The 25078-nt window shown below is 40.1% G+C and overlaps 1 long non-coding RNA gene across 1 annotated transcript in view; it reads left to right on the forward strand.

Annotated features, from left to right (window-relative positions):
• The window catches only part of LOC114160670 (uncharacterized), a 131194-nt gene extending 109635 nt beyond the window's left edge, over positions 1–21559 (forward strand). The window contains exon 5 of the long non-coding RNA XR_003598833.1: positions 21420–21559. This is a non-coding gene — a long non-coding RNA (uncharacterized LOC114160670). The remainder of the gene's footprint in view (positions 1–21419) is intronic.
• Positions 21560–25078: the final 3519 nt, after the last annotated feature.

Genomic DNA, 25078 nt, shown 5'->3' on the forward strand with positions numbered 1-25078 from the left:
GAAAAACCTACCTAGAATCACAGTACAATTCTAGGTGAGTGTCTGAATTTTTGTCAAATAAGAGGAAAAGAAGTTGAAATGTGGAGCCAGATTGAGGTAAGCACGCTTGTTTTCCCTGCCTTTGGTCTCCCCCCTTCCTCTTTTAGCTGAGCTCGAAACATCTGTCAGCACTCAGATGGCGGTGCTGAGGAGGAGAGAGGCGAGCACCTTGGTATGTAGCAGGCCTTGCCCTGGAATCACTGGAGCTTCTCAGTTTGGCGCGGCCAGCTTGTTTATTCGCCCTGACCTCGCGGTTGCTCTGAGGTCACGGGACCTGCTTTTACTGAAAGGAGCCATTGTTCTGTAGGGAGGGGGAAAAAATCTGTTGCAAATATTTAGGAAAGCTAGGGCCCTGCAATCAGCCAGACCTGAGCTTTAAAATTCACAACTGTGTGTTTTGGAATAAGCCGCCTCATGCCCCCATTCCATTTAGCTGGGGCTGAAATTATATCCATATATTTTTATTAAAGAGATTGCACTGTCACAGATTATTAGTCCTTTAATTACCTCAACATCCGGATCCAGTGATTTCCTCTCATTTATCCCATAAATGTCAGAGCGTCACATAGTTGCATAATGCGACCATAGAATACATCTTTGATTTGTAATTGGCCTGCGCTTTTCTGAGATATTATTTGAGAAAATAAATCAGATTTCCTACACTGCACATTCTCTAGTTAGCATGCAATGTTTTTCTTTCAAAAATCTGGAGCACATTCTTGCGTTTCACTTCTAATTCCGCAGGGTCTGCCTGTTAGGTCACTAGTAACAAATGCTTTTTCAAAAAGGCTGCATAAATCCACTTTTCATACCCCCCACCACCTCTTCAAAACACCTTCCTGGTTTTAGCTGAAATACGTTTGACGGTTTGCCTTTTTTACCCTTGGTGCCGGACCAGGCGGACATCCTCGCCGGTGCATTGACATGCAACAAAGCTAATGGTGGCCGGGACAGGAGGGCCTAATCTTCACTAACTGACAAGATTTAAATTGAGGAGACATCTTCCGCTGATTAGCTCCCACACCCACAATTATCCAACTGGGGTGTCAAGCAAGGTTTAACATCTCCACTGATTCTGCTCTCCTGAGACATCCGGGAGGCAATGCAATCGCTTTTAATAACTGCCTCCCTTGCTCCCTCCCTCCATCCCTCTCTCTCGCCACTTTTCCTCTTGACGCCCAATGCTCCTCGTGCACAACCCCATCGCCCCACCATCCATTTCGCTTTCTGTCTCTGCCTGTTTCTTTCTCTCATTCTCTCTCCCTCTCTTTTTTTTTTACCCCTCCACCCCTTGTTCCAAGTCATTCAAGCTGCCTTCAAAATTAACCTTTCCTGCAAAAATATAATTTCTCACAAAATGAACCCTACTGAGCATTTTCCCACCCACCCCCTCTTCTGGAATAATTTATTCAAATTGCTCAACACAGAACAGCGGTGCAATCCGAACACTGAGTGGACCTCTAAATTTGGATCTGCCTTTCTTCTTCATCTAAAGGTAGACAGAACGGGGAGAGGGGTGGAGGAAAAAAAGTTTATGTACCTCGCTATCTTCTGGCAAATACGAGGACGGGGCTTGCTATCACCTTCCATCCCCAGTGCACCGGCAGCGGTATCCCCCTCGAGTGTACACCTCATTAAAATTCATCTGATCTGAATATTTTTTGCAAATATGGTCTGATTGCTCACCATGACATGAAACATCTTTGTGTGTTATTTTAATCACACGCACCCCAACGGGTAACATATATGATGGCTGTGACATTGAACTCCTCCACTGCTTGACCCCATTTTATGAGTGCACATCTTTTTTTTTTTCTCCCCTTTTTGTGGAAGGGGGGGGTGGGTTTGGAAGTTACCTGGAATGATGGACACGCTTAATAATTCTCACCTCTCCTTTCTTCGTATGTTCACACAGCATCAGCTTTGTTTAAAGGCCCTCTCAATCATGCCACAGACGCCCCCCTCCAGCACCTCCCCTCACTCCTCGCCCGCTTTTCTCTTCTCTCTCTAATGAACTGTTTTCTTCCGGTGATGGAACGGGGACACAAAGCAATGCGATTAATAATTTACTGTTTAGTTTTACTAATTGATCTGTTGTGGGAGCCGAGATAAAAGTGAGGATGCATCTTCGGCGCACAATGCCTTTCATATGGCATTTATCCACAAGTCGCAACCAGCTCCCTCAAGATGAATAATGAACTAAACAAGATCAAATAATTATCGCTTGGGAGCGGGAGACAGAACTCTTACAAACATCACTGAGTTTACTAAGGTTCTTTCTTTATATCACACAACGTAGGAGGACAGGAGATGAAATACACAGAGGCAGGTTGGCGTAAGCAACAAAGGCCGAAAGTTTGCAAGGACAATCCTTGTGCTTAGTTCTAATACTTATGAAGTCAAGAAACTTTTCTTCGTGGCTTTCCTTTACATTTACAATTGACTGGGATTCATTTGGCATGCGTGTTCATAAGAAATTCCTTTTTGATCTCATGCAGTCTCTACAATAAAATGTATTTGGTGCTTTGTATTAACAAGTAGCATCAGGAGTTTTTCCGCCCTCTAAAAGTAAGTAACCTTTAAAAGTCGGTGCAGTTGTGGGGTGATAAATACAGTATCCTCATGGCAAGAGGACCCTCAGATCAAACCTGGTCTGTGGGCATTTCTTTGTAAAGTTTGCTAGAATTCTCTTGGGTGCTTTTTCTCTTGGTGCTTTATCCTCCTAATGTTAAACACTTTGGTACCTCAAACTTTTTTTTTTTTTTACCTTCTGAACAGCAAAAATAACGATGGCAATGACGGTGGTATGCTTGTGTGGTCATTACCACTGTCCTCTTCTGGTTCAGGTATATTGTCAGCAGGACTTTCTTAAAAAAAAAAAAAGAAACTTTTATATGGTTTTCCCTGCACTGACTTTCTATAACTACTCCTGCTCTCTGCCAACATATATTTTCAAACTTTTAAGCTTCCAAACGGGAAAATGAAAATACCAGAGATTGTATTACTGTTGTGTGACAATTAACGCAACACGTTTCTTTTGTACTTTGGTTTACTACCAAAGATTAACATCTCTACTTTTTAGCTTTAAACGACAAAATGACTGTAAAGTCTGTGGTTTGGCTGTGTGATGATTAGCACTATCTCAAACTGTAAACTTTGCCAGATTTTACCTGCATTGATATTCTTTCGGTTCTCTTTTTTCCCAGGCGAAGTCTAGCACTATGTTCCTTAAAACTTTCAACTCATAAACACCAAAATAATGATTGTTGTGACCATGATATGGCTGTGTGGTACCAGTGTCTCCTGCAAGCTCAGATATTGGCAGTAGGCCTTTCTTTAGACTTCTACCAAATGGGATTTCTTTGCGTACTCAGGTTTCCTCCCAGTCTATCTGGTTCTTGAACTTCATAATGATGACACAGGCATGTGCCTCCAACTTTCAGTGGCTGAAACCTTGAAGTATTGCCATTAAGTCAAATCAACGTTGCTACAGTTTTATGAAATGACGTAATATTGACATTTTTTTAATCCAAAATTGTACTGTACCTTTTGCGCAAAGGACAAGCTCCTCACCACTGTGGCCGTGGGTGTCAATGGGATAAAAACAAATATTAAGGCACATTTTTATTTAAATTTAAGAATACAAATGACACTGTGGCAGAAATAATATAATAGTATTCAACGTCATCAGAGAGAGCATTGAATATGGATAATATTGGCTTTTCTGACAGGTTATTGATCCTAAATATATAAAGCTGGTTTGGGATACATATAGCAGGCTAACATTAAGCTTTTAGAAGAGTCTGACCTCAGCTATGCTCAAAATCTATAGACTTTGAAAATAGGGTCAGGTACTGGTTCAACACAGTCTGACATATCTTGTAATAGATTATCGGCTATCTATAGTCTCTCTTTAAAGTTTTTGACACTATTGCCATTGATGTAGAACATTGGTTTTAAGGTTCCCCCAATCCACGTAGAGCTATCAGCATCCTGTGGACTTATGTCATAGGATTATAGCCCACCCCCTTACTTTTGACTTTTCTCTGTCGAGTAATATTGAAATATACAATACGGGAAATAAGAGAAACTGATATGACAGCACAACAGCTCATAGCTACATTATTTTGATGAACATCTGCTTGATAGTTCCTGTGAAATGTCTTCTATTTTCACTCTCCACTGATTTCTCTTGTCCGTAAGCTGTTTTATGGAGATAATCTTTGCTCAGATAGGGAACATTATAAGCCAGACGAGGTGAGCAGTCAGCAAGCTATTTATCCCCATCACCTAACACCGTGGATGGGGGGGAGGAGGATTAAAAATGAAATGAGACTTGTCCCGTCTTGATCCATCAGGGTCCTAAAAGACACAGAAATGGGTGGAGGGGGGCATCTTGTATTACAGAGATGTTAATCTGTTCATTGAGTGAGATTGACTCAAATTTCCATTTTTTACATTTGGAGTCCATTCTGCTAGCTCTGCTGAAACTAATGTGACTCCTCCACCACCATAAGTGTAAAAGCTTGTAAATAAGGTTCAACAGAGTGAGGCAGTGTGAAATACCAGTTTGTCCCACTGTGCATGTAAATAAGGTTCTCTTGGCATTTTCTTATCAATGTTCCCATGGCCTATTGCATCATCCATATCATTGTGTGTAAGCTGCCAGTAGCATTAACATAAAGCACAGCAACTAAATGCTCATATCATTACCCTATTAGCATGTGACATATATGTGTATAGGTGCCTTCTTAATTAATGTTGATTGATTGGAATCAGTGACTGTTAAAAGGAAAGGCCAAGAGGAGGCGGGGTTAGTGGATGGTTAAGTGGGGGTGTCTTGTGAAGGTATCTAGAATTAAACCAAAGATAGTCCTCTTATTTCTGATTTGATTTGGCTAAGCTGCTAAAAAGCCAGACAATCTTGTTGCCTTTGATACTCAAAAGCTATCATGGTACCACACCGCTCCCCCCCAAAGAAAAAAAAAATGGCAGCCTAATTTTGTCACGGATATTATCCAGACACGTGCAAAAATCGGTGCTGGTTGTCATAATTATGTTAACATTTGGGATATTAAATGAGACAGGCCTGTTTCCAAAGGTGAGACGGTAGAATCAACTTAGCGCTCAACAAACCTCGGTGTCAATCACGCGAGTGATTCATATTCAACAAAAAGTCAAGCGCATCTGTCTGGATGCATTATTTATGTCAGAAATAAGCTGCTTAACCGAATCGTGCTACCAGCTATTAGCAAGAGACACCACAACTAGCTTACTCCGTGGTTTGAAGTCTAAATAACGCCAGTTTGATGGGGCCCATTGAAGCTAAGGCGATCCCACTGAAGTCAACTGTTTTATAGAGCTGGAACAAAGCTGTGTCTGTGTTTGTACTTGTCATTAGGCTGTGTATCTCTCTGTCTTTTTTTCTCTCTCTCTCTCAGTTTCTCCCGCCTCTCTGCGGGCCAAATAACAGCGGAGGTTAGCATTCTAGAGTTACGGCTCTATCCGCCTGTCATGAGCGCGAGGCTCTGTTTTAGATCAGCCGTCCCCGCAGCGCCTGATGGACAGCTCTGAGGATAAATGTAACATGGATAAAAACAGCAGTGTTGACTGTACAAAGGCTTTTGTTGATGAGGCAGAGCAGGCAGTGAGGGGAAAGGGAGAGGTACGGGGTTATGAGAGGGTTAAGCATTGCGCAGTATGGGAAGATAAGTGATCGTCCTCCTCCTACTCACTGTTCATATCCAGCCTGCACCTTTCAAACATGTCTTATTCATAATGAATAGATCCGGATCTCTGTTTTGAATCTTTCTGACAGTTTTAGTGCTTTATTTTTATGTTCTCCTTTTCTTTCACATTTTTTTCTTCCCAATATTTAATACTGTAGTTTTTATAGCAACTGAAAAGTCAGCTACAGCGTGTTTTTAGATTTATTTCAGCTTTTGATTTAAACTTATTTAATTATACATGGAATAGGAGCTTTTCACCAGTTTTATTTTGAGATTTCTAGCTTGTTATGCTAAGCAGGTTTAGCAACAAAATCTTCTAACGACATGAAGGGGTCAACCATTGATTAGTAATGTTTCTGACTGTCTTCAATGTAGTTTTCAGTTTCTGCTACCATTAATATGAGACTAACCACTCCAAAAACAGACACAATCTCACCAGGAGTTTTTTGATTGTTTTGTTTTACAGATGCTGATGTCAAACACATAGAAACAAAAATTTAAAACGAAGATGATATGGATATTTGAATGTAAACCAGAGAGCCAACAAAGTTTCTGAAAAATTGTTCCCATAATTGATGATCTTCCTGGGGGTGGGGGGTTAACAAAAACTCTTAATTTAAATTACTTTGTAATAACCTCAACCTCCAGCGTTGACTGTCAACAGGTATGACTAGGAATGTGTGCAGGAAAAAATGAGCCTTTGTGTAGTAAATTTACAGTACTATTACAAGACGCACACAAAAATCTGCTATTTTGATATCTGTACTGACAAATATACACTTTTACGTGATACATATAGCTAAAAAAAGAAACCAATTTTTTTGTGAAACATAAAAACACGTTTTATTCTCCATTTGACTGGTGCTGCCAGAAGTATTCTTTGCTTTCCAGGGACCCACTGACATTTCCTTTTCAAAATGAGATTTGGAAAATATCCTGGCTTTGCACACGCATTACTGCCGTCTGAGTTCATAAACCTCACGGACTTCTACTAGGATGCATCAGGTGGCCCTTGCAAGTTGCCCATCATTTGCCCTACAAACAGCCTATACATCACAGCTTTTCATTTTGCTCAGTATACACACACATACCCTGTAACCCCAGCAGGCCTAGTGCAGGCTGCCTTTTATCCCAGCTTATTTAGATGCACTCGAGGACACAATGGGGGTGCATTAGCGGCGCTCAGCCTCACAGCAGCTGTAATTTCATTGTGGTTACCGCGTGCATCCTACTTGACTCTCAATTCACTCTCCGAGATGAGGACCAAATAATGAGATTTACCCTGTCTGTCGATGGCCTCCCACCCTTCCCTGTTTGTGCCTGTGTGTGCATCTTATACTAATGTTTATGCGGGTGCAGGACACTTTTGTGTGCATACATAGGGTTTGCACGTTTTAGATGTGCGAATGTGTCCTGCTCTTGCTGCTGCTGTCAAAATGGATGAGCTAGTTCAAAGTGGAGAACAGAGTAAAAGACCTATATGGGGTAAAAAATTGGTTAGACACATAAGGGGTGGGTGTGAGTTTAGCATGTTACGTGTTCAGGATTTGAATGAAAAAATTTTCTTTTAAATATTAAGATACAGTGCCTTGACTAAGTCTTTGTACCTCTTGAATTTTTTTTTTTGTAATGCTACAACCACAGATTTCGGTGTGTGTTTTTTTCCTTTAATTTTATGTGATAGACCAGCAGAAAGTAGTACATGATTGCAAAGTGGAAGGCAAACAATATTCTAATATTTTGAGGCAGGTTAATTGGTGAAAAGTTGACCTGCTTTTTTTCATGTAAAAACATAAGCAGGTCTTTTACTTACTTACTTTTTCTTAAGTAATTGGAACTAAAGGTAACTTTTATATTTGAGATGCAATTATTTTATCATACTGTCACATATTCAGAAAACACACATGCATGCACACACATGAATACAAACTATACAAGAGAGAAAAAAATAATCAGGATGAACAAAGCTCGTTTGAAATTGCAACTGCATGACAGCTTAACAAAACCACAAGTGCCACACACACACACACACACACACACACACACACACACACACAGCAGAGGCATTAATTTATTCAGGTTATTGGTATACGTTAATTATTACAACCAGCCTTTTCCCCCCTGCATCCCCTCCCTCCCACCAGTCAGTAACAGCCAGCCGGTCTGTAGCTGTCAGAAACGAGCTGAAACAATTTCATTTGCGAGCCGAGAAACAAACACTGTCGCCTCTCTGCGCATATCGCACGCTCTGTAGTGTAAAGGCCTTTAATCAGGCCCTGGTGTATTTTGTATTTGTTTATTATGTGATAGTGAGAACACAGCCACCGAATGTGCTATGTTGTTGCATGGGCTTGCGGAAAATTTCCAAGGGAGGGGAAATTGATAGGCAGTTTCATAATTAAGCAAATTAATGAGTTTATTGGTGAGCAACTAAACACTAAGTACAATGGCAGCTCGTATCTCCACAGAGACATGAAAAGTCTCACTTTGTTGCCACGGTTATTTATGCCAGCATGTTTTTCTGAGTGAGTTTGAATCCCTTTGTTTTTATGTTCTGCTTTTATTTTTCTATTTTTTACTTCTTTGCATTAAATGGCATCACAGCAAGACTTTGTGCTGTTTTCATGCTGATTTCAAAACCATGCACGAATGCAAAGAAAGCTACCAAAAAAAACAACATCCCAACATCAAATGTGTGGCAGTACATCCCCACCAATTTGCAATATTTTTTTTCTTTTTATAACTAACTATTTTTCCAATCATTTTTGTTTGTCACCAGAGGCCTCGGGGATAAAATCTCCCCTACTTCTAATATCTAGCTGTGTCATAATGGCCTCTATGACAGCAGGCTATTAATGAGCAGCCATTTTGTGCCTTTGACTGCAGTTGCACTGGGCTTCATTAATTTCTTCAGGTTTCAGAGGTGAGCAGAGAGAGGGGGACGTATGTAACGGTGGAGTAATGTCTCCAGAGACACAACACAGCTCACGCTTGATCATCGCTTTTATTCATTTCTTTCCAGTACCTATTAAAACATATGTAGTGTGTGTGTGTAGCCATACAGTCCCCTTCAGTATTATTGACACCTTTGTTAAAAACGCTCAGCACATTTAAAATAATTTGTTTCTAAGGAAGCATAGTGACCCCAACGTGCTACTCTGCTATAGTTTCTCAACAGTGAACTTGGAGATGCTTTTTTTTATAGATTTTTTTTGTCTTTAATTTAGTTCACAGCTATTGGTCAATTTAATACAGTCTTAAATAAATACATATACAGTATGTATATGTATTTACATACATATACACATGTATATTTATTAGTAAGTTGTACTTGGGCTGTACACTTTTGTTTGTAGCAACAAGATTATGTCATTGGTAACGCCTTAATGTTAGCCATTCCAAATCCAGTATTGGTGGGTCTTTATTATCTTTGTTGTGTTGTTTCCCTGCTGCTTATCAACCGTTTGACCCATCCCTGACCTCGAGATGAAGAGATGAAAGGAAACGTGTTGGGATGTTCCTGAGCAGCTCAGCAACCACCAAAGCGTAAGCTTATTATAAACTGGAAAGTGGCAGAACAACACCAGTGTCACTTGCCACAGCCAAGTGTGAAAGGAGAAGGTCCAGACCAAAACAGAATCTGCTAATTTAAAAGTCTTTGAAACTTGACTAAAATTTGGACCTGCCAGGAAGGCTAACTTAGTAGAACGGAGGAATTCTACTAATAAGAGTGGTCAAATATTGAGCAATAGTAATGTTTTGTGGCAGCAACTAACATCATCAACACAAAAAGAGATGTTCCAGTCTGCATCTCCCCTTCTTCATCCATCTTTGTACTTCACCCCTACTCTGCGCTGATATATCTCTCTTCACTTCAAGCCACTCCTCCCTCCCTCACCTCTGTCCTAATGTCTGGGCTCTCTCCCACCAGCAGAGACAATAAATATCATGTCACGAGAACGGCAATGCTCCTTCATGGAACACTGCTTGTTTATTAGAGGCAGGAGAAGTTTAAGAGAAATGCTAACAGTGTTCATTAATGGGCCGCATCCACGTTTGATGAGGCATGGCACATCCCAGCTACCGGCCAAACGGGAGAACGGGCGGGGGGTTTTAGGGAAGTGGTGAGGGGGCCGTAACGGCCACTGGTAAATGGTCGGTAATTGCGTCCAAATTGTACGGCGAGAAGGCCTCTCAAGGACTGACAGTGACGGAGCAATTATGGCAAGCCAAGCGAGCTGTGTCAAATTAGCCCTCTCCTCCCTTTCCTCTTTACACCAAAGCCCAACCCTTTCTGCCAGTCGATGATGGAGAGTCATATTTCTTTGCCCTACATAGCAGCATGGGGTGATAAACCCTTGATTGTGAATGATGGGCTAGACAATCCATGGCAGCCCGATGATTTGAATTGTAAATAACTTAGTTGCCTGGTCACGTGAGTGCCTGAGCAAGTAATTGGACTTTAAAAATCAGGTTGGATGGAGGAAGTTTAGAAAGGTGGTTTGGTGTCTGGGGTGTGTCTTGTGCTTAGCGACCCATCTGAAGGAGTCTCCAACCAGGAAGGTCATCAGTCAGTGTTGCTTGTCAGGAACGCATCCCAGACAGCAGAGTATATGCCTGACTTTGGTAATTACATCTGACTGCTGAGTGGGGATGTCTTCTTTTGTGGGCCCACGATGACTGCATAATTTATAATTAAGAGAAATCAGTTCAGTCACAAATAAGTTCATCTGGGCTTTTTGTTTCAGGGTGGGTAGATTAGCAGTTGAGAACTTGAGATTTTTTTTAGGGGGAATGTCAATGTTCCTGAGCAGGTTTGAGAAGTCTGGAATTTGATTTAACTGATTTTTCATAGTCTGAATAACTACGAATGAAAGAAGAACAGTGGTTAATAATTTTTTGTTCCTTATTCGCAAGGGTCCCTGAGAGGACTGGTGGCATTAGTCATCTTTAGTGTTACTCTGACTAACTACGTACATTGCTGTATAAAGATACATAACTGTGTTGTTGAGATAATAGGAAGTCACATCAAAAAGAGAATAAGTTGTTCAAATAAGACATATTTGCTTCACAAACCTTTCAAAAGACAAGTCTAGTATAGAATACCTAAAAACCTCCAAAATAAAACTGAGGTAAACTAAAAACAAGTGAAACTGGCCAGTAGTTTAACACACCATAACATAGATGACTTGTTACCATACTAAAGATGGTAGCTCATAAGAACTGGACTTGGGTATGTAGTAGGAATGATGGATGGACTTCAGTGTATATCTACTAGGGACATCATGGTTAGCAAAAAGCTGATTATATGTCGGAAAATTAGTAACTGAAAGACTTGGTTAAGAGACTAAGTACAACACCAGCCATATGGACAACTGTCCCCGCTGGAAGCAGAGGTGGGAAAGACTAAGGGTTAAATTAAGACAACATGGAGATATAAGTCATTTGTCATAGCAACAGAAAGATATAACAAAGAAAGAATATGGGAGGTATCACCAAGTGAGACAACTCCACCAGTCGTTGAGAATGATGAGCGAACATCCTGTGAGACTTCTCGATCCAGACTGAAGCAAAACTGATGATTAATCCATCAGATGTTTTTGTGCAACTTAAAGCACAAGAGAACAGTAATTATAGACACAGTGATCTCAAGCGATATCCATATCACAAAAAAGGAGAAATACCAGGAGGAAATAGAGAAATTTTGGAAAGTCGCTGCTGTAGGTTCCAGGGAAAACCTTAAAGGATCTAAATTCAATGTAGAATAATCCAACCCAGACTTTCCAAATTTGTTGTTAATTTTGAAATAAAGTGGATCTATGTTTATGCATACTGATATTGAATAAACCTAACTGTGTGCATGTTTGTTACAATGTTGTGAAAACTGCAGTCTGGGAAAATGTGGGTTAAGGTTCAGCTGGCTCCATTTTAAGATTTGTAGCTCATTTTTATGTTTGCATGGAATACATTTTTTGAATTCTGCTTTTGCAAACCCCTTCCTCTGATAGAAATCTAAAAATATATTTCTCTACATTCTCGTGTATTTCTTCCCGACCACCCTCCGCTACTGCTTATGCAAGCACGAGGAGAAAGAACAACTTATTGGCTGGATATGCAAACTTCAGCCGGAACAAATGGGTTTTATGAAGATCACAGCAGAGGGGGATCAATAGGGCTGATGATTTGAGGTGTCAATCCATACATGCAAACACACTCTAATTGATTTTCACCTATTGATTTCACTCATGCCTCTGTGTCTCTGGTTAAGACTGGTACATGTGTTTGTGTTTGATGGTAGAATTCAGATGCTGATTAGTCCTGTAAGCGTGCTAAGATTAGCAATGTGTATGCTTTGATTTATGATTGTAATGCATATTAAAGAAACCTCAGACACTGTACCGTGTTTGAATTATGATTAAAGTATAATTATGTGCCATAACGTGATAATCATCTTATAAATTATGTAAATACTTATACTCATAAATTATATAAAACTTTCAGTCAATTTTCTGCCATTGTCACAGGACAGACTGAGGTTCCCCTGTTTGCCTCAAACCATGTAGTGGAGACCACAAACATGTAGAAGATCTATATTTCTTTGCTATAACCCCCTATAGTCCATACATACATAGTCTTGTACATCTGTAAATAATTATTTATATCTCGTAGAGCACTAAAGGATAGATGCAAACTACATTTCGTTGCTTGTACTTGTGACAGTGCAATGACAATAAAGTTGAATTCTATTCTATTCTAAGAACATGGACTGAATAAATGAGATCAGATTTTTTTTTTTTTGGTCAACGCACATCAACTTAAATTACTTTGGAACTCCATATTATGGGAATCCTTTTCTTCAGCAGTGACAGGAAAGCTGATTAGAAGTGATAGAAAGATGGATAAAATTCAATATGGAGCAATCCTGAAAGAAAACCAGTTAGGAGGCTGAAAAGACTTAAGGCTAGGACTCGGACATGTAGCTAGAGATACAATGGAGTGGTTTAGATCAAACCATTTGTGTGTGTTAGAAGGGGGTAGTCAAAGTTCAGAACTACAACCAACTCAAACTCTTACGGGCACGTTCACAGGTTGCTGCAATACAGAAATACACAGGATAAAGAACCATGCATTCACACATCCACTTCTAAGACCAAATTAAAACACAATGTAAAAAAATGTTGTGACTGACAGAAAGCTGGATTACCAAAAGAGGAGGAAGCATGAACATGCAAGCTCCAATGAGAAAGATGGCAGGCCAATATACGAGGCTGGGACGTTATTACTATAAGGCAAAAGTCCTAGCAACGGTGACATTATGCATAAAAATGAACACATAAAATCTTAATAAAATACATTGAAGGTTCTAGCTGAAACAAAATATTTCAAGGGGTAAAAATACTTTTGTGAGGTGCTGTAAGATGAACAGGCTGAGTTATGGTGGTTTTTCAGGAAAAGGACGTAAGTCAGAGTAATGTCCTTTAAAATGATGGCCATGAATTTGTGTGTACGTGCTCATTCTCATTTGCAGTGTGTACATGTGCTTCTATCAAAGTCTTCCGAGTTGAGTCCAAGTAAATCAATCTTGTTACTCCCATTAATGTCACTTTCAGCTCATCATTCTCAAATTATAATTAATAATAGATAGCTTATGGGCATAAATGTTAATGCAGAGTTGCGTGATATTTTATGTTCGTGAAATGACGTGCCTTAGTTAACCTCTCAGCATAAAAAAAAAAGAAGGCTGCACTTTCAAATGCAACGGCCAAAGATCTTAATAAGTGAGCGCCCAATTCCAAACTTCCTCTGCAAACTTTCCTCTTAGTCTAAAGCAAACACACGTCCTTCATTTTGCTTCAAGCTTTGACCCAATCTGCTAGAATAGTAAACAGTGGGCTTGATTATTGATTTTAGTCCTAAAAGCAGCTCTTGCTAATTTGGCTGAAATAACATGTCGGCCTTAGTTACAAGACTTTCCCGTGATATGTTCCCTTTCCCAAAAGCAAAAGTGAGTGCCAGGTTTAAAGGAAAAAAAGAATCAGTTTTAATGTGCGTGCTGTTGTAAGATGTGCTTGAATATTTCAGAAACTTGTGTTTAGACAATTTAAAATACAATAATACAAATAGCCTGTTTAACTTTCTGAATATCAGTAATTTCTCAGAAGACAAGTGTAAAACCTCATCACATCCCTTCATTTTGCCGGAGCTTTCGGCTATATGTGATTATTTAGATAAGACCACTGGGAATTCACCAGCACTACAGACCACGTATCGATTAGCTATTAACCCGCTAACACCCTGTAATCCTTGTTAAATGTTTCCACGTTCGACAGATGCAGCTCGAGTTTGAATCAAAGTTGCCTAAGGACATAAATGTTGATTTCCACTCCCCTACACACACAAAAACTGCGATGATGGGGAGCATCTTTGCAGTCGCATTGAATATTAATGCCATCCTCAAGTTATGTTCTTAAAACATGATGAGTACACTGGAGCTGAGTTGCCTCCAGGATTAATTATTGACACTGTCCTTTGCGCAACCTGATGTGAAAGTGTACTTGCTGTTCTATTTTTTTTTAAATCCTCTTATGTAGAGGAATATTTCTGATGCTTTGTGAGTTGCCGTTTCTTGTCAACATTCTGAAACTTTAGATTCGATCTGTGCAGTCTGCCAGCTTTAAAAAAATAGAAAGTTTTGTGATGCATGGCCTTCTCCCTGACCCATCTGTTGGTCTTCATGATGCTGTTTGATCACTAACGTTCTGAAACAAACCTCTACACAAAGCTTTGTTTTCTTAGATTCATCTACAGATGTAGAGTTTATTTACTGACTGGGTGACTTATGGAGGCGATGAGCTTAACTGAAATAAGGGGGTTGAATAGAAACGTATCAGACTTTTGCAATGCACTGTACCTATTTTTTTAAAGGTGTCTATTTGATAAAATTGTCTTTAAAGAGAACATTTAAACAATATCGGGCCAATTTTATTTGGAAGTTGTTGCTTCGGCATTGGAACTGAGGGAGTTTTGACGAGTGAGTTCTGCACACAGGGTGCATATGAGCTGCTGCAAAGTAGCAAAACTATTGTCATGTAGTGGTGCATGTTGTTAGCATATATTAGACGTCTTTCTAGCTTGTCTCTTTTGTCCGCTCCATCCCTAGTGGTATGTTTTTGTTTATTAGAGGGATTCATGGGTCCTGTTGATTATTCATAAGCCATTGTTTTCAAGCATGAATTGCTCTATTCATATTTGTCAGCTGAGTGTCAGTGAATGGCACTGGCACGCCTCCGAGCACCTCCAGAGACTCTCCTTCTGACAAGGACATTTTTTTTTCCTCCCCCATGTTCTTCAAGCTCCTGGTGTAATGAAAACTAAATACGCCCGTCTTTCCCCTGCTGTCTTCTGCAACTCTTTCTTATTCTTCTTTCCATTTTATCCATCTCTCTCGGCTTTCCTGACACCTTGGCCAATGGGAGTTCTGTCTGTGCCCGGCGGTTGTCAGGAGAGACATCCAATAAGCCATCAAAGAGACGGCCAGTGGCTGAGACAAAGAAGCACTCTGCCTTTTTCTGAGGTGCTGCAGCGGGCCGTAGAGAAGGGCTTGCATGTATAATTAAGTAAGAATAGGAAGCCAGGGCCACTTAATCTTCCCCCTAATGGTGATCCTAGCTCCATCACCAGGGCTCCTCTGGGGGGGCATACCCCAAAGACTCACTCTCTGGGTCAGCACCGTCCCCCAGTTGTCATTGGCAAATCTTTTTTATCGGCCGGAAGAGCTGTTTTCCTAGACTGTTGGCATTGATCCATTCATCATGGCTTTGTTCCTTTTAGAACTCTCAGGGCACACCAAGGGTCTGCCGAATGTGCTATTTATCATCCCGCCGAGAAAAATAGAGAGGAAAAAAAGTTAAGAGATGCATATTTCACAGAGTGTTTTTTTTTTCTCCAAGTTGCATCAGCCTGGCATATTTTCAGGTTGGGATGTTCTGTTTACAGGTTTTCCCATCACCTTTGTGATTTGATCGAAGAAGGTAATCACATTTGACACCAAATTTGCTGCCCTGTTTATTTGCAGATGGTTGTTATTAGACATTGCTTTCCTGCTTTAATTGACAGAACTGAATTTCATGAGTTGTCAGCCAAAGAGAATCAGGTTTTGATTGAGAGCCTTTTCAGATCTTAGTCCTGATTCTTTTCAACCAGATTGATTGTTGTGTTCTGTCTTACTGTACTTCTGCGAATCTGGTACAGTATGTAAATGGTAAAAAAAATAAACTGTGATTTATCGAGACAGAACTGATGAAAAGTATTGTTTCTTTTACTATTGCAAGTACGCTACATATCTATTAAATAAATACAAGTGAAATGTGAATGTTGCTCAGGTGAATGCTGCTGTTTTCTGAAAGTACAAACGGTACAGTGACAGCAGATTAACTTGTACAATGTTGGATCACAAAGTGGCCCATAAAAGCAGGAAAATATTTGTGAGTTTATCAATGAACTATGACATGAAAAATATTAAATGGAGAACAGTTAAAGATGAGCTTTGTCTCTGACGTGATACTCAAGCAATACTGGAAAAACAGGTCCTCATACTCTCTATGTAATTCTCATCAGTGCTCTGGCATTGAGTTTTGTCGCATTTTCATCTTCCAGAAAACCCTGGATGTCCTGAGCTTGAAAAATTGCTGTATGCATGAACTTTCTGTCTGATATTATTAAGCAACAACAGCAACAGACTTTCTCCCAAGAGAAAGACACACCAAGGTTTGGTCCTCCTGTTTTCAATTGACACAGCTAAAGGCAGCATAATGGGCCTATTATGAACTACCTGCATCATGCTTAATTCATCAGGGTGGTATCGCTCTGCTTCCTTATTCAGCAGCCTTCCTCATACATGAGATACAAAAAAGCAGCTGCTAACAGGCAAAAAAAAAAAAAGAAGACTTGCTAAGGTCCCCTGTGTCAGGCCCGGCACTCAAACCACGGGTGACCCTTTGGTATCTTCGAGATGGAGGTGCAAAGCTGGGGACAGGGACCGTAGAAGAGGAGAGAGGACCCATGTGATTCAGTCCAAATGGAGCGCCTCGTGGTTATCCCTCTAAAACACCATTAGGTGGTCCCATCACTGACACTAATGGGATGTTACAACGATTTAAAATGATTTAATGGCTCCCAGGTTGGGGCCCCTAATGGCCCTCTTTATACGTCAATGCGTATTATGAATGGCAATGACAGTGTTGTGAAGTGCCTCTGTTTCTTCGGCTTTCTTTTCTCTCTCGCTCGGGCTTCTTTTAAGGTGCTTGCACAAGTAGTGTGACAGGTATCGTTTTGTTTGGGGATATGACCACAGATTCAGCAGCAAGCGTCTGTATGGCTGATGTACTACCAAGGCACTCATAATTTGGCTCATGCGATCATAAAATATCCACAAGTTTATTTCTGTTGGATAATTATCTATGCTGCTTAAGAGACGAGGGAACATATTATGCAATATATCCTTTAAAATAAGGAAGTAAGGGATGTTTGATTCCCAAGAATCATCTATAACAGACAAATATGTTTTGGACAAAAAGTAAAATATATGAAAGCCATTGTCCTTTTTGGTTAAAGGTTCTGTGGGAATGACGGTGTTGCCACAAAATGGTGTTTTATACGATGTTTATGTTTTAAGGTTTTTGATGATGTATTTAATATTTGAAGAATTTGCTCATATTTTCTGTGGTTGCAGCGTTTTTCATTTACATTTGTTTTGTTGATTGTAAGTTTTTGCTCTTATTTTTGTGATTGCCTCAGTTTTTTGCTGCATTTTTCTGTTGCATTAGCTTTTTTGTGTGTTCTTGCATCTTTTAAAGCGTTATTGCATTATTGCATTGCATTATTCGTGTGTTTGCGGATCGTGTAGACATGTTTGCTGCATGTCTACACCTGTTTTCAGCATATTTTCCCATTTGCTGCACGTTTGTACATGTCGGCCATCATATGAAGATTCTCAACATCTAGCTTGTAGTCTAATAAATCTGACAAACGGGCAACAATTGGTACAAACAAATGAAACTATTCTGGATACCAACTGTATCTTAATTAGCTTTAGCTGAAGGCAGAGCAAGTTGAGGGAACAGGATGCCATTCTGTAGGTTTTTATAAAAAATACTTGATGTACTGGGAAACAAATCCCAAATTTTTTAATTTTTAAATCCTTTGGTTTGGGTTTTGGTCTCTGGCTTTCCATCTTATACTCTGTCAACATCATCCATTTAGGGAATATAATGTATATATCATCCATCTTAACTCTCATACCAAATCTGTTGTGAGTCATTATGTGATTCACTATTTTCACCATAACCACAGAAAAAAGGGATTTACTATGCATTTATAGAATATGCTGTAATTTATTTCTACTTTTCCGGGTAATCTAAACCTCAATCATGCAATTGATGCCAAACACTGTGTGGCCAGAAACGTACTGGCCTAATTGATAGCTTTAATTTTAAAGTGCTCTCCTTCTTTATCCATTAAGTCTGTTTTACAATCCTAGTGGACATCTCACGCTGCGAATTAAAGCTATTGATCACTAAAACACAGTCTGGTAAAGGGGCTCGGGTAATTTCTCTTAGGTGTTTCCCATGGAAGCATCAATTCTAAAACGCTTGCTCTCTGCGCTCATTTGTTTTGAAAACTCTGAAGTAAAACTTTTCGAAACGCCGTGCAATGATGGATCTGGACGGTCTGAATGACTTGAAATCCCCTTTCAACACCTATTAAAGAAGGCAAGCCACAGACGACTCCGTTTTATTTTCCTGGTGAGAAGCAAGAAAGAATGGGAGGTTTTCTTGTATGTACACGCTTACTTGGGGTGTATCTTTTGGGAGTGCTGTTTGGAATACGAGTCGGTGTGTGGGAGTGTGTGTGTGTGAGAAAGAGAGTGTGAGAGTGAAGGAGAGCCTAGAGGATTGACAGGTCTAGCAGTCATTACACGCTGGATTGAATGCTAGATTAGTCCAAAGTGGCTCAGGGTCAAGCGGCTGCCTGTTCCCTTTTGGCACTGAATGACTTTAATACCAGCTACTGTATTAGTCAATTACTTGGCAGGCTAGGTTGGCCTCTTGCTACCTATCTCACAGCCCTGACTTCTTGCTTTATGAGGTATCAACCTTTTTATTGCATTTATTATTGAATTGCCTTTATTAGCAAGGAATATTGAAAAAAACGAGCACAAAAAGAAAGTTTCAGGCAGTTCCTATCCTAACAGGGGTACATACTTGCTGCCCCATTAACACCTCCCATCCACATGGTAACAAAACTGTCAGTGATATATATATAAATATATATATATATATGTACAGTATATATAGATAGATGGATAGATAGATAGATGTGGATGATGGTTACTCTTTTGCTTTGTTGCCCAGTATGTTAGGTACAATGTTTAAGCACCATTGAAAATAAACCAGACCAACAGCATGATGCTACTAGCACTGTGTGTGAAAGACTCACCCTGACTCCTTCAAAAATATTTCTTGTCTTTGTAGCCAATGACCAGGAATAAGTTATATCTGATTATTAATGTTTGCCTTGTCCAGGTTGGCAGTTGTGTTATTCTTTGTAAATGGACCAACCAGAAATTATATCATCCATGAACAGGAAGCTGTGTCAGACTGCAAAGCCTCAGAGTGCAGGCCTTCAGAGTAGTGTTGGGATCTTCTTATGAATGTTGATGTAGTTACTTTTGACATTTTTAACACCTGCTGATGCAGAACAAGTATTACAGCATCTTGATTGGTTTTCTGGGACTGTGTCCAGTTAACTACAAAATTATTGATCCATCCATTAGATCAGTGGTTCCCAAAGTGTGGGGCGCACCCCCTGAGGGGGCGCCGTGCCATTGCAGGGGGGCGCGGGAAGTGGTATGGATGAATAAAAAAAAAAACAGTTAGACAAAAGTGTTTCACTGTAAAGATGGTTTGTAGTTTGTTTTGTTGCAACCTGAAGTGTGAAATAAACTTCAGTGGAGTTTGAAAACAAAATATGTGTCCAGGTTTATGACTGGTTGAACGATGTGTGTGCCCCGTTGATTTTTGTTTCTTTTTGGGGGGGGTTTTATTGTAATCCGTAGGGGGGCCTTTGGGAAACACTGCATTAGATTTCAATTTAGTATGTTCCTTCTCACTGGCGGTATTATTGACACTTGAGCAGCCCAGCTAGAGATAGGGGAGCTGTAGTTTAAATTTCTGCATTTAAAATGCCATTTATTAGGATGTAAATAATTTTCAAAAACATAATAATCCTTTTTTTTTTTTAAATCAAAAACATATATGCTTTTTACATGGTTTGATTTTATTTTCTGAAATCTTTATCTTATTTCCCCTCAAACATAAACAAAGTACTTTGAATAATTTTGGGCTAAAGTAAAGACTGAGGTTTAAATAAAAGGAAGAAAAGAAAACATCTTCTGACCATGCAAACATCCAGACCCCTCTGCTTTCCACCTCTCTCCCATTCATTCTGTCCATCACGTCTCCACTCCTCCCATTAGCTCTGATGTTAAATTGCTCTTGTGTGATTGTGTCACTGGGCTCTCCCTTTCTCTTTCTCTTGGGTGACTGATATGACCTTTAGGTACACCGACTGACAATTACTGTCACTGAGAAATTGAATTATTAGCTTTCTCTGCCAACGGAGCCGCGGGTAGGTGGTAGGTAGTTGAGAGTAAAATGCTGTAATTACTTAGCTAAATTGCCATATTATATTTTTTTGCAACTCCTTTTCCTATCTCATTCTTTCTCGTGAGTGATACAAAAGCAGGATGGGAAGGGGGGGAAAGGAGGTTTTGAGCTTTGAAGCTGATGAAAGAATGATTTTGAATGTCCCCTATAACCTTTTTAAGGTGTTGATTGTCAATAGAAGCAATTTAGCGATGTCAAGGGAGGGACCATAATGAAAGGTCGCACTCTGTCTTTTCCTTTTTTTTGTCCTTTCTTCGCCTGTTGGTCAGCATGACTCTTTCTTTTCCTTTCTTTTTATTCTAATTTCATTCTCTCCCAAACTGCTAACAATTGATTCCTCCTCTTTCACCCTCCTCCTTTATCACACCCAATGCCATCACATACACACCGCAGGCTGGTCAGGCTGAACGTAATTATTTTTCCTGTGCTCTGTTTCTGTGTGAGTAAATGGCTTCCTTTGCTTAGCAGCTTGTATCACAGCCTGTCAGATCTCCCGGTTTGATTACAGGATCTGGCTATTTAGCCAAAGCCGAAACTGCGCCTTTGTTAATTAACCAGCATTTGAGGGAGACTGAAGACTGCAAGGGGTCTTTTGAGGTCACTTGGCTTCCTCAGAATGTGAAGCAAAGACTATGGAGAGGGTTGGAGATAAAATAAGAAAAAAGGGAAACAGGCATTCACGACAGTTAATGGGAGAAAAAAACCCCAACTTTTCTCAGTCCCCCACTGATTTCATTCTTCACTACAGAATCTTCTTATACTAAATAAACATTGTCGTACATGGATGGATAGCTTGTTGAACATAAATTAAGTTATTGTAAGAAGATATAAGTGAATATTCAGATGCTTATTAATTAACTGCCTAAAAATATTTCAAAGTTTACTTATAATAAATACCTTTTTCTTTCTTTCTTTTTTTTTGCAGCTCTTCTCTGTACAGCCGTAATGCTGCATTCAGGTCAGACCTGGAAGTTTGATTTCTCTACTTCCCAGAGGGAAATGCAACAAGAATGGCCAAAGAAGTTGTGAATTCAGACTGAGCAGGTCAAAAGTTACCAATCAGCCACGAGGTCAGTGGCAGTGTTTTCACATCAAAGTTTATATTCCGGAAAAGTGCAGAACTTGTTGTGTTTTAGAATTTTTTTTTAGATCTTTCTGTCTTTGCCATATCCTGGAATTTCAGTCACGTGTTGTTCGCGCTTCAGTTCACGAAGGAATGCCAACTGTCGCTCTTCTGAGTAATACTTATTCTAATCAGATAAAGCTCAGCACACATAAAGAAAGTATCTTCTCTTGCATCTTTTCCCATGTTGCTGCTGCATTTTGTTATATAAATAGGGTTTGATAGTTTTATTTGAGCTCCTGTTCAATTTGCGGTCTTTGCTAGTGAAGGCCTGAATGTAATAAAAGGAATTCTGTTTGGAATCCAAGAAAATCTTCTACTGTTAAAGGTCAAATAAATTATATGCAACTTAACAGTTACATTCTGAAATGTTGGCCTACAGAAAGGCATGTCCACCTTAGTTGAGGTCCCTTATGCATGAATTACTGTATAAATGCAACATGACATGGAGACAATTATCTGAAATGTTAGAGAAGACCAGGTTGCTGTAGTAACAGCCTTCAGCTCATCTGTATTTATGTGTCAGGTGTCTATTATGTTTCTCCCGATTGTGAGTTTGCTGGAAAATCAATAATAGAATTAACTTAGTCATTAAAGCAGAAGTTGGTACATCTGCTTTAACAGCAGTGAAAGAATATACCAAGTCCGACTGGAATATGAAACTAGCATCTCTACGAGCTTTTTGACTGTTTTCATGACAAATTATTTTTTAACAAATTTTATTTTCCAAAGATTTCTTAATATTTTATAGGTATAAGTACCATCTCACATTGTTAAACTCGTTGCAAAAGTAGGCAACTCTGGTTCATTGCTAGTTTAGAAAAAGTCACATCTTTTCCTGAAACATACTCTTGGCATCCATACCAAATGTGCTGTGAGCCATGGGTAATTACCAGCCTGTCACAGGCAGAATGTGAAAAATGAAAGGCTAATCTGATGTTTTTGTCTTATCAGCAGCAGAAAAATAGTGTGCAAGTGCGAGTTTTACAAAACGGTGGAGCATTCAGAGGCAAAGGCCTTAAGAAAAGGGTGACACTGCATGAGGAAATGGATGAGAAGGATCCCGCGTGTGTGATTTTTGATCCCTTAAGGTTGAGCCTGCTCAGTCGTTGTGAAAGGAGGGACAATTTGCACGCGCCATAAAGGACATTTATGTTCATGGCCGCGTCCCAGTAGAACCCCCATTGCTCTTTGTTTTAATTGTCCATGAACAAGGCATTGTTCTGCAAGATCAGGGTTGGAGAAAAATCTTCCTCAAACCGATCCATTGTTACGGCAACTGCATTATGGGGGCCCTTCATTATTTTTAGTCTGATATAAAGAATATGTTATTTGAATTTACATAATTCTCCCAGCAGCTCCAAAGCCGCCTCTATAAATAGCTTTATTCAAGTTGAGTGCAGATTCAAATGAAGGGAGAAGTCATAATCTCCTGTAATGTTGTATCTTTGTCTTCGTCGTAGCGCTCTTCTGTGTTCCCACATCCACTCTTTGTATACTTTGTATAGGGTTTGTTATGCATTCATAATAGTCCATATTTGATTACTGCTGTATGCATAGCAGCCAGTAGAAAGACTCACTTGTTGTCCGTTCACCAGAATTTTTGTGCTACATCCGACTTTCTGCTGACTTTGGTGTGTACACTTGTGGTGGTTTTGGCACTGGGTTTGTCCCACTTTCAGGCATTTCTGAAGACTGGCCTCAGGGTGGTGTAGCGCAACTTCCCTCCATCTCACAAGCAAACATCGACTCCCTCAGCCTGGTTTGCCCTGAAGTTTGGGCAAAAGAGAAAAAAAAGTTTTTTCGCAAGCTCTGTGGCCGCTTCTGCTTGGCTAGCCCGGCTGCACCCGAGGACATCCAGTTGATCGACGTGCCATCTCAGACGCAGGCAGGACTTTCAGCGGAGCGTGACCGACTCCAGCCTGACAACTCGAGGTGCAATAATTCTGCTTTGTTGCTTTTTCCAGAGTCCAGAGGGTTCCACCACGCTCAAAGAACATCAGTGTTTTTGCCTGAGCGAGAAATCACATTTACAGGCATCCAGCTTGATCTTTTCCATTTGGAACAGAAGGACGTGATATATTAGCAGTAGGTTGATCCCAATAGAATGATAAAATGCGCAAAAATGAACTCATGTGTGGCCGCTGAGCGTGTGGAACAGCCACTCTTTTATCCAGCGTTCGGGAAAGTTTGCGGTTTCAATGTTATTCCACAACTTAGCATTATTCTGCTCTTACAACAAGTCAACGCTGCCCAGCACTCAAGTATCAATAAGCCCACAGTCTCTCACCTCTCGCCTCATGGTATTAATAATACAAAGGCATCCATAAAACGGGAGCTGTGCTTGTGTTAAAGAACAACTAGACAGGGCAATTTCCAAGGTCATCACAGTGCTGAAATGTTATCCTCTCCACACACACACACACCCCCACGCGCACCCCCGCACCCACTCCCCCTCCCTGCACAGGGTGAGAGGGAAACCACCGGTCATTCCAGCAGAAAGAGGTGAGGGCCGAGACACATGGGCTCATTTTCTAAAATACGCAACAAGCGAGCCGTCGGAGACCTCTGTAGGCTGGGCCGTGCATAACCTTTCAATGCAACGGTGATGTGTCATCTGCATTCTTTGTTGTGTTAAGAAGAGTTAAGAGACCACCAGGGATGAGCGGGGCCTGACCTCTGACCTGCAAGGATAACGAGCGAGATGGAGAGCGGCAGGTGTAATGGACTGCTGAGGCTCGTGATACCACAGATTTTCTGCTCGGTTGAGATGATACAGACACAAAGGAACAATTATGGCTACATTTTGTTTAATTACAGCCACAAACTTCAATGGATTTAGTTCAGTAGATTTTATGTGACAGACCGAACTAATAGTGTGTAATTGGAAGGAAAGTGATGAATGGCATTAACAATGTTTTATTAAAAATAAATGTTTCCAACTTTAACGGAAAAGCTAAAAACCACTTCAATCAAGCTTAAAAATCTTTTTTGTAAAATTGAGAATGTGATTAGAACTTTGTTGTTTCTATCGATCTTTTCTGATGCAATACTTCAAAGTGTGCATAAAAAGGTAAATGAAAACGAGGATTTTAAAACTCCTTCCAAACGTCCAAATATATTGACATAAAACCAAATTTTAAGGGATGCCACTGAGCATTTTATGACCTACCAAACATGGTGTCCAACTGCAATATGGTCCACATTGACATGGTGATGATGATTGAAATTTGATTAGGCTCCACTTTACATCCACCAGGACATGGATGAGAGTATCGATCAGAAGAGCAGTGTCGAGGCCCATGACATCTCTGGGTGAACTGCAAAGAGCTAAACACACCACTACCATGTTTAAACATGGTGGAGGTGAATACATGTGTGATCTTTCAAGAAAACCTATTTCAGGCTGCAAAAGACATGAGAATGGCACAAAGGCCCTAACCAGACAGAGCTAAAATGCA

The sequence above is a fragment of the Xiphophorus couchianus genome, chromosome 17, assembly GCF_001444195.1.
Source record: "Xiphophorus couchianus chromosome 17, X_couchianus-1.0, whole genome shotgun sequence".
Classification (NCBI taxonomy): Eukaryota; Metazoa; Chordata; class Actinopteri; order Cyprinodontiformes; family Poeciliidae; genus Xiphophorus; species Xiphophorus couchianus.